The sequence below is a fragment of the Grampus griseus genome (assembly GCF_964374135.1).
Source record: "Grampus griseus genome assembly, chromosome: 12".
NCBI classification, from domain to species: Eukaryota; Metazoa; Chordata; class Mammalia; order Artiodactyla; family Delphinidae; genus Grampus; species Grampus griseus.
In genome coordinates, this window is record NC_139006.1 from 65195192 (window position 1) to 65205477 (window position 10286).

Below are 10286 nucleotides of genomic sequence, written 5' to 3' on the forward strand. Positions count from 1 at the left end.
TGTTTCCAGATGACTACTTCCATCTTTCCTATCTGCTTTTCTCTGTAGGCTTTCCTCTGCAGGGGAACATAGCTACCAACCTCTGCCGGCCGTGTGTTACAGTTTCACTGTGAGAGAGGCATGAAGGGGAGGTGTCCAAGAATGCTGTTTCTGGAGTCAGACTGTCTGGGTTCGAATCCTTGCTCTGCCTTTATTTGGGCAAATTGCTTAACTTTCTGAGTCTCAGATTCCTTATCGGAAAAAGGGGGTAATCACAGAATCTACTTCATATGAACTAAAGGAGATAATACAACACAGTGCTGACATTTTAAAGTGTTAATCGTTAAAGCTGCTGTTATTATCAGTATCATCATCATTATTATCATGGTGCTGAGCCTCTCCCCCGACTCCAACATGAAAAACTTCAGGAAAGAATTCTGATTGACCCAGCTTGAGTCACATGCTCACTCCTGTGGTTATAAGCGGATGGGGAACCCTGATGGGTGGCTCCACTGGAGCCACATGGATGGTTGGAGATGGGGTGTTGGCACCTGAACGCAGGAAATTCTGCCTCCAGGAGAGGGACGTGTAATGAGTACTAACAGGAGCTGTCCACTCCTGGGAGTGAAGTTAGCCTGGAGAAAGGAAGGGACTGTCCTTTTGGAGTCTTCCCTATCTGTTCCTCTCATTTTGACAGCTGCATACATCCCTACTTCCCACTCAAGTGAATTTGACATGAGGTTTTCCTAAAGGCAGGGATCTGGTGTCTGCAGAATGTATTGCAGGTTTTTTTGATGATCTAGTTGCCACTTGGAGAGGAAGCAGGACCCCAGGGAGGTCAGTGATGTTGGGGCTGGTTGGCTGGGCGGAGAGCAGAGCCAGCATCATAGGGCAGGCTGGGCTTAGCCCCACCGCCAGCTGCTTGATGCCGCTCTTCTTCGCAGCACGCACAGAAAAGATGTCTTAGCAGCCAAAGTCCACAGTCCTCTGTCTCACCTGTGAACGTGGCACAGTGGAGAGGCCAATTTCATGCTGTTCCTACTCTAATGATGATTGCACCACCTCTTCTGGAATAAGGCCCATCTCAAGAGCTCTCTCTGACACACAGCACATTTGCTTTCCCTTCCCACCAATCTCTGTCCAGCTGTGTGTGATTTCACATCTCTGCAGACAGTCACACTTACACGCCCCACCCTTGAACAAAGATCAGGTAATAGCAAAGGGCGCTGTAGTCTTCACCATATGCCAGGCACTCTGATGCAGAGAGCAGTCACTGAGGAGAGACTTGCCAAGTCTGAGCCTCACTTTTCTCATTTATGTGGAATACCTGAGACCCGAAGGGGGGAGATCACATGTTTACTATCATACAGAAGCCAGGAGCTGAAGAGGACTGGTTTGTAAGTAGCTCACAGTGTAGCAGGGAACACACAGGCCCATGAACAGCTCGTTAGAGGGCGTTGTGACAGATGCTGCAAGAGGGATGGGAGTCAACCTGTGGCTGAACAGAAAAGGGAGGTGTTCGTTTTGTCCCTAGGAAAGAGCCAGCTGGAATGAGGGGACGAGCTGGAAATTGTAGACACAATGAAGAGGGCCTCAAGTTTGAGTAGGATTCTGCCACATGTTATGGGCTAAACTGTAACTTCATATATTGAAGTCCTCATCTCCAGTACCTCAGAATTTGCCTATATTTGGAGATAAGATCTTTAAAGAGGGAATTAAACTAGAATGAGGTCATTGGGGTGGGCCCTTATCCCATATAACTGGTGTCCTAATAGGAAGAGCAGATTAGGACACAGACACATATAGCGGGAAGACCTTGGGAAGACACAGGGAGAAGACGGTCATCTACAATCAAGGAGCGAGGCCTCAGAAGAAGCCTACCCTGCTGGCACCTTGATCTTGGATTTCCAGCCTCAAGAACTGTGAGAATTTTCTGTTGTTTAGCTACCCAGTCTGTGCTACTTTGCTGGGGCAGCCAGAGCAGACTAACAACTAAGTGGAGGAGGATGTACCTGGCGGAGGGCTCAGTTCAAATACGGTCCCAGAGAGCAGGGACCCCACGGTCTTTTTAGGGATTCAGCAGTGAGACTCAGGCACTGAGACAGTGAGCTGGGGCCGGAACACTAAGGGGCTTGAATCCCAGCAGGCAGACGTGTGATATAATTAGACTCATGTTCTAGAAAGATCGGGGACGGATGGGTGGTGCAGGAAGGGGCAGACGTGGCGCAAGGGGTACATTCCCGACACCCAGTTCATCTTTCAAAGTGTCTTTTTGATTCCCCCTTTTCTGCGCCCCCACCCACCCTGCTCCGGGCCTGTGTCAGCAGCACCTGGGTTAGCGCTTCCCCACCCCCGCCCGCAAGTGGTCCCCAGGCTCCAGGCCTTCCGGCCCCACTTGGAGAAGTACCTGGTTCTTGAGCTGGGTAGCAACATGTTTTTGTTTTGTTTTGTTTGTAAAAATGAATAGTAATGACAGGAACATTTTCACAGGCTGGGCAGTTTTAAAATTGCTCTTACAAGAAGCCCTGCTCTTAGGAAAAAAAAAGTGTAATCTATAATGGGGAAGACACACACTTGGGGTAGTACATTTTGGGATGCTTGTTTCAAAATTCAGTATCATGATAAGTTTATTCTGAGTCTTGTGAAAAGATGAATGCTTAGTAATAGCAGTCAATCTACAGACAGGACAGTGAGCCACGAAGACATTAAAATATAAAAGAAAAGGTATTTTATTGGTCCAGGAAAAGACAATTGGATCAATGGAACAGAATAGAAAGTCCAGAAACAAACTCATGCACATATGGGAATTTAATATTTGCTAAAAATATCATTTCAAATCAGTAGGTAGGGAAATACGATTCAGTGTCGAGATAGTTGGTTATCCTATAAGAAAAAAAAAAGCTGTCACCCTATTTCATATCAATCACAAAAGTATATAAATGGGAGATGGATTCAAGACCAAAATCATTTTAGAATGCTTTAAATACTTTAGGAGAAAATGTAGAATATATTGATGATCTTGGGGAAGAGAAGGCTTCTACATAAGACACACACACGTACACACACATAAGTGAGTCAAAAAAGAGAAGTGTGAAGTCTCATAATTTGATTACAACATTAAAAAAATCAAACACTTGTAAATGACAAATGCATGCAGGTGCGTATGTGTGCGTATGACAACAAATAACATTAAATAACAAGTGACAGTGAAGAGAACAGGAAAATGACAGGTTTTGTCTTGGAGGATAAGAAAGAAGCTGGTCTCATTTGACTGTGTCCAACCCTGCTAAACAATTCCCCACCAGTGATGGCAACGTCGAGTTTCAACCCCAAGCAGTCATGCATTGAGCATGATTAGACTTTTGATGGTGGATCCCTCTGGTATAATTTTAAGAGGCCCTGCCAGAGCCTCCTGTCCACTCCACCCCTAAAGAATTCTCCTGCCTATTAGCTGATGCCCCAAACTCTCCTTCAAAAGCTACATCCTTACGTCGAGGCTTTGATTCCTGGCCACAGCCTCCTACAGTTGAAGAGGGCTTTACACTCAAGCAGGTGCTTTTCTGCCCATCAAATCCTCCCTTCCACCCCCGATAACTCTGTGATACAGAGTTATCCAAAGGTGGATACAGAGAGGTAGCTGGAGATATAGAGAGGTTAAGTGACCTGCCCAGGGTCAGATGAGGGATCCTTGGCAGAGGTGGGGGGAAAACCATAGCCAGAACAGTGGATGCCTCATTGGACGCCTGGTCTCTGGACACCTGGCCCCCCAGGGAGCCAAAGATGCAGGAAGACAAGATGAAGCCTCCAGAGCTGACTTCACTGACAGCGGAGTTCTGCCTTGGACTGGCTTCCAGGCATCAGTTGACTTCGAAGAACCAATGTCAGCTTGGTCTGAAACTCTAGCCTGCTCACTCAGGGACTATTCAGTGGAGGTGGGGTTCAAGGACGGACAGAGTCATTTCAAGGGCACAACCTTGCTCAGATACGTAGGCTCCCAGCCAGGCCTCAGAGCAGCATGGACAGCCCGGTGTTTGTTACTGAGTCGGCTCTCTCCTGATGACTGTCACTAAGTTGATGCCACACTGCCCCAATCACTATAGCTTTTCAGTAATTCTTGAGATGCAATAGGGCAAGTTGTTCTTCAAAACTGTCTCGGCTTACCTTGGCCCTTTGCTCTACATACACATTTTAGCAATAATATATCAAGTCAGGACTTTGATTAACATTAAATAAACTCATAAATTAATTTAGGCAGAATTGACATTTTTTATAATATTGAATCATCCTACCCGTGAGCTTGGCATATCTCTCTATTTAATTTCTTCCATCGTTCTCAATATTAAGTTTTATACGGTTCTCCATTAAAATTTCACACACCTTCAGTTAGATTTATTCATTCTTTACATTTTTGTTGCTACTGGAAAAAGTATCCTTTTTTCCAATACTCTTTTTTACTGAGGTAGAGTTACATATGTTACATATACAGACTACAGTTGTACAGTTTGATGAGTTTCCACAATTGCACTTAGCTGTGTAATAATCACCACCTCTAACAAAATGTAGAACATTTTCATTAACTCCAAATGTTCCCTCATGTCCTTTTCTAGTCAATTTCCCCCTGCCCCGAGACAATCACTCTTCTAATTTCTATCCAAAAATTTCCTTTTAAAATAGTTTTTAATTGTTTGTGGTTGTTCAATACATATTTTTATAGAGTCCTAATCCTACCCTTTCATTTCCGTGAAGCACGCATTTCCCCCAGTGCACGTGCTCATACGTATTATTGATGTTTCATGTGAGTTTCAGACACTCTCCTGAGAGTGTCTGGGGACTGGGGCAGAGAAGGCCTGTGTAGATGCTGGGTCTGCGGTGGAGATCTACACTCACGCTCTCGGCAAAGGCCCATGAAGGTTTTCCTTAGCTTTCTGATACTTAGAAAATCAGTGATAAGTATTGGTAAACTCATGCCATTATCCTTAATTCATGACCTCAGAGGAAGATAGGAATTTGGTATTATCATCCTAACATCAGGCTTATCTGCATGTAGCCACTGACTCAGACATCTGGATCAAGACTGTTCACGGGTGAATGAACACTCTTGTGGGTACAGACATCTAGTCATAACATACACTTGACTCACTAGCCCCCATTCTCTGGGCTGCAAGAAGGGGAGCAACTGTGGGCACTTGAGCTCAAGCTTCAGTTTCATGATCTGTGAAATGGAGATAATTTCAATTTAGATTTGGTTAGTGTTCAAGGTGCTTCTGTGGGAGTGGGTATTCGCCCCATTTTACAGATGATGAAACTGAGGCTTGTGGAGGTTAAGCAACGAATGCGAATGGCATCACAACTCCCTGCCCACTTACCGCACGGGGTTGCCCTAAAGACCAGGTGAAAGCACGGATGGGAAAGTGCCCTGAGCGGAGTTGAGTTTGCACAACTATTGAAGAGAGTCCTGGTGGGTTGTCTCACACCTGCCGTCCCTGCCGGCTCCCAGCCAAGCACGTAAGTAAGAAGAGAGGGAAGCATCTGCCAAGCAGATGTGCTTGTCAGCATCCGCATCACCCTTGCTGCCTCTGCCCTTGTTTGTCGCGTGCCAGCATTGTGCAAGGCCTGATCACGCGTTTGCTCAACTGGGAGCTGGAAGCCCTTTGCCCATGGCCGGTAAGGCCTGTAATCTGGCCACTGGCCGCTGCCAGTGGCCTCACTGACCCCAACCTCTTCCATCCTCTCACTATCCAGCCTCAGAGCCTTCCGCTGGGCTGGGAATGTCAGGCAGGTCTGCGCCTCCCCCCCAATCCCGTGCTCCTCTTCCCGCCTGGGACTCTGCCCCCCAGGAGTTCCTGTGTCCTGCACGCTCACTGGTCTTTACTCAAAGAGGCTCTCCTGACCCCGTCTCTGAACCAGTGCTGTCCCCCGAGTTCCAGCCACTTTCCACCTCCTCACCCAGCTTTACTTTTCTTTACTAAACTTCCCACTGCCTGGCACGATAGTATATCCCCACCTGTGACTGTCTACTCCCCGCATAGAATGTAAGCTCCGTGAGGGCGGGGAACCAGCTGCATTTGTTCACTGTTGCTTCCCACACCTAGAACAGGGCCTGACATTGCAGGACCTCGATAAGTATGTGTTGTTGGTGAATAATAGCGAAATCACCACTGTCACTGAACACTATGGAATGAGTTCAGCCTCCATAACTACCAAATCACTGACCCCGTGAATCTTATTTCCACTTACGCATCTTTGGGGGCTCTCAGTCCAGGGGGCCCCATGGAGACCCTCTAACGCAGGGAGAGCAGGGGACCCAGTGAATGATCTTTTTGGAGAGAACCGTGGCCAGCCCCTCACATAGGCTCTACTCCAGAGCCCAGCTAGGGTTGGAGGTGGTCCCATGCTAGACGTGGCACCTTGGTGGAAAAACTCAGAAAACTCCAGTATTTCTATCAGGACAGTTCATGGACCAGTCAAGTGCAGACAGTTGAACCAAAGAAAAACCAGTAAAATCAAGTAAGCCAGTAGGAAAGCAAGAAGTCATGTGAGTCAGTCCTGAGGTAGCCCTGAGAGAAACTGGCGACCTTTGGAGGGAGAAAGAAGCATTAAAAAAAAATTAAACTCAAATTCAAATCAAACATAAATATAATGGCTTTAATTCACCTTCTGGGTCAAGTGTCATCTGAGCCAGAAGAAAGCGTTTCAGGAGAGTTTCCCAGAACAGCCTGCTGACGTCATGAGGCTGGGGGGCGGGGCTGGATCGGTGTGTGTGCGTGTGTGTGTGCGCGCGTGCGCGTACCTGTATCAACTGCATTCGGCTCCGGGGTCTCCAGGGCTCAGCAGACTCACCGTGGGCTTTATTTCGTGCATTGCGCCCCCCTGACAAATACTAAGGAATTGCAGCGGGGGAGGTGCAGGGGTGTCTGCTGCCTCCCCCTTCTCAGAGCCCTCCTGCTGTCTAGGGTCTGCCCTCTGCGCCCCCTCACTGAAGGCGGGGGAAGTGGCGGGTGTCCAAGGTCACTGTAACCCCTACTGGCATCACCTTTGCCTAGGCCTGTCCTCTGTAACCCGAGTCTCGGGACTGACTAGAAATCCCAATCTTCCTTCTCCTCCCCCACTACTAACAATTTCCAGAATCTACAGGATTGGAGAGTGGGCCTCTCTAGGAGTATATTGGGGCCTCTTCCCCTGCCTTTTATTTTGTGATTTTTTAATCTGGTGAAATGGGGTTAAAATCAGTGTGACTCTGTGCTCCAGTTTGCCGGGAACAGGCCTGATTTATGCCTGTTGATAGCTCCCGTTTTACTTTCAGAGTGTTCCTGTTTCAGCAATATGGTCACCTTGGTTAAAAGGATTATCAAAGGCCACCTGGAAGGGGGAAGAACTTAGCCAAGGGCAGCCTTGGATGAGAGGGAAGTTTGTCCCACCCTTGGCCTTGGCCTGGCAGAGGGACAGGGTCTGATTTCTATGAGCTTCCTGTCCTTCGTGGAAAGAGCTAGGCGGGCCCACCTATTCCCATCCTGCTGCCCGCCTGTCACTGAGCAGCCCTGACGGTTCTGACTTGGAATCATGTTGCAGCCTGTGTGAGAGTCCGGGTCAGGAAACGCCCCACTGGTTCCTGGAATCAGAAGGTCCTCCTTTCTGAGAGCTTTGCCTCTTTGGCATTTTCTGGGGATCATTTTCTCCTCCATCCCATCTCCCTTCTGCCCTGAACTGCTGTGAAAATGAAACAGGAGAGCTGGGGACTGACTTGGGGATCCTCTTGGGACCCATTTTCAGACCAGGAGGTGAGGTTGGGAGAGGTCACTGACCAATGTCCCTCTGCCGACTGTCCGCTGTGTGCCAGGCCCTGCTATCAGCACGGGCAGGGTGTTGAGTGGTGGTAAAGACAGACGCCCCTGCCCCACGGGACTGTCATTCTGGTGAGGCGGACAAACAAAACCAGACGCAAATAAGAAAACTGGCATCAGGATAAATGCCGTGGCGATCAGTCACATGGTGTGAAGTGGAGTGGTTGGTAGCAGGAGGGTGAGTTGAGGATGGTCTTGACCTTCCAGCTGAGACCTGAATGAGGAGAAACAGCTGAACGACAAGGGGGAGCTTGCTAGCAAGGGCAAGGGAGCAGCCTGGTCGAGGTCTGCGCCGGGACAAGCTTGATGTGCTTGGTGAGTAGAAAGAAAGACCTGTGTGGCTGACGTGACAGGTAGCAGGGTGGAGATGAGCGGGTAAGGGATGCAGCTGTCAGGTAGGCAGGGCTAGGGCAGGCAGAGCGTTTTAAGCCAGGGAAGTTTGGGATGTTTCTCTGGATGTGATGAAGAGTCTGGAGCAGGGGTTTGACTTGACCTCTAGGGCCACAGGAGTGGAAGCTAGGAGACCACCTTGGGAGGCTGCTGCGTGTCCAGGTGGCTTGGACTATGGTGACAGTGAGGGGACGGAAGAGGTCTGGCCTGGGATATGATATGGAGGTATGGCCAATGGGACTTAGAGCTGGTGGGCTGGGGCAGTAAAGAGTGAGAGGAATCCAGAGAGGCCCTGCACCTCTGCCTTGCAGATTCACCCTGTGGAGTAAAGCTACACGCATCACCATCACACCAGCCATACTGCAGTTAGCACTGGCCCGAGCCAGGACTGTGACACCCCTTGACCATCTGTCTTCTTTTTTTTTTTTTAACCCACATTTGTTTATTTATTTATTTTTGGCTGTGTTGGGTCTTCGTTTCTGTGTGAGGGCTTTCTCTAGTTGTGGCAAGTGGGGGCCACTCTTCATCGCGGTGCATGGGCCTCTCATTATCGCGGCCTCTCTTGTGGCGGAGCACAGGCTCCAGACGCACAGACTCAGCGGCCATGGCTCACAGGCCCAGCTGCTCCACGGCATGTGGGATCTTCCCAGACCAGGGCTCAAACCCGTGTCCCCTGCATTGGCAGGCGAACTCTCAACCACTGTGCCACCAGGGAAGCCCACCATCTGTCTTCTTGCTCCTGCCCTCCAGGACTCTGCTGGCCTTCCCTTAAGTGGAAGCTCCATAATAGAAGAAACTAGTCCAGGATCCTGCACTAATAAGAACGGGCAACTTGGAGGGAATGTGTGTGTAGTTTTATTTGTGGCCTTTGGTAAATTTACCTTTTCCTAAAGTATTTTCCAGATGACAGTGATACTGTGAGATGCTCTGCAGTTACACCTGCACACTACTCCCTCCTCGTCGAGCCCATGAACATGTATCATCATATTCAAGGCTCTGAGAAGTTCTGCAGCAAGCGTGCCTATTTCTCTTTCCCAAACTCCATTTACCATGGAACCCCTTTTATTAACCGTGTATTGGCATCCTGAGGACCTGGTGCTCTGCAGACGATGCTCGGGAACACTGAACTAACCCATCGTTGCCCCAAACAGTCAAGCCCAAGGCAGAGTGGAGGCAGGCTGGTCCCCCAAACCATGCCTCCTACCGCAGGCTCGAGTACAGAGCCACGCTGTTGTCCTGAGTGGGGAGGGGAGATGTGCTCCTCCCCACCCTGAATCTGTCAGGTCAGCCCTGCAGCTCAAGCCCCTCAGGGCTGCTTGGAGAAAGTTCCATTGGCTTCTGTCTGCACCATCTCCTCACAGGCTCACTTGTTGTAAGGGAGGCTGGAGAGCCAGCATCATCTCTGACTCTGCCCCTAAACTGCCTTGAGCAGGCATCCTCACCTGCTAGGAAATCTAAACTGTGCAAATAGACATATTGGGGTGCAGGGTGCTCATAGCCCGTCAGGAGCAGCCAGGACCCCTGCGTCGTGCATTCGGGATGCATCCGACACCTGCACGTGTTATCCAGGAAGGACGAGGTGGCGACAGTGGGATTGGTGTCCTCTAGGCGGGTTGTGTGAGCCAGGTGGGGCGGCTGAGGGCTGAGCGGCAGTGGGCAGCCCTTCCTGCTGGCCTCTAATTCTTGCATTGCGTTCACATTCCTCCCCTGAAGCCCCTCTGGGCCCTGTCTGGTAGCGTGTGAGGGCACAGAGGAGATGCTCCTTGGGGTGGAGTCAGTCCCCGCCCATCCAGCTGGCCTTGAGTCCCACATCCAGGGCTGTATTCCAGGTCCAGTACTAGGGAAAGGCAGCTCAAAGTCCCTTGGGCCTGCCATTGCTGGTTGTGAGATGTCAGTTAGAGAAATCTGCAGTTATGCCCTCCGAGAAGCCAGGAGGAAGCTGTCCTGAGGCTCAGAACCCTGGGAGCAGCGGCAGCAAAGAGGACACTTCGGTAGCCCTGGGCAGCTCTGGACAGTCTGTCTCCGGTGCACTCCCGCCACACACCTGCCAAGCAGGCAGGAGGCGCTTACTTCCTG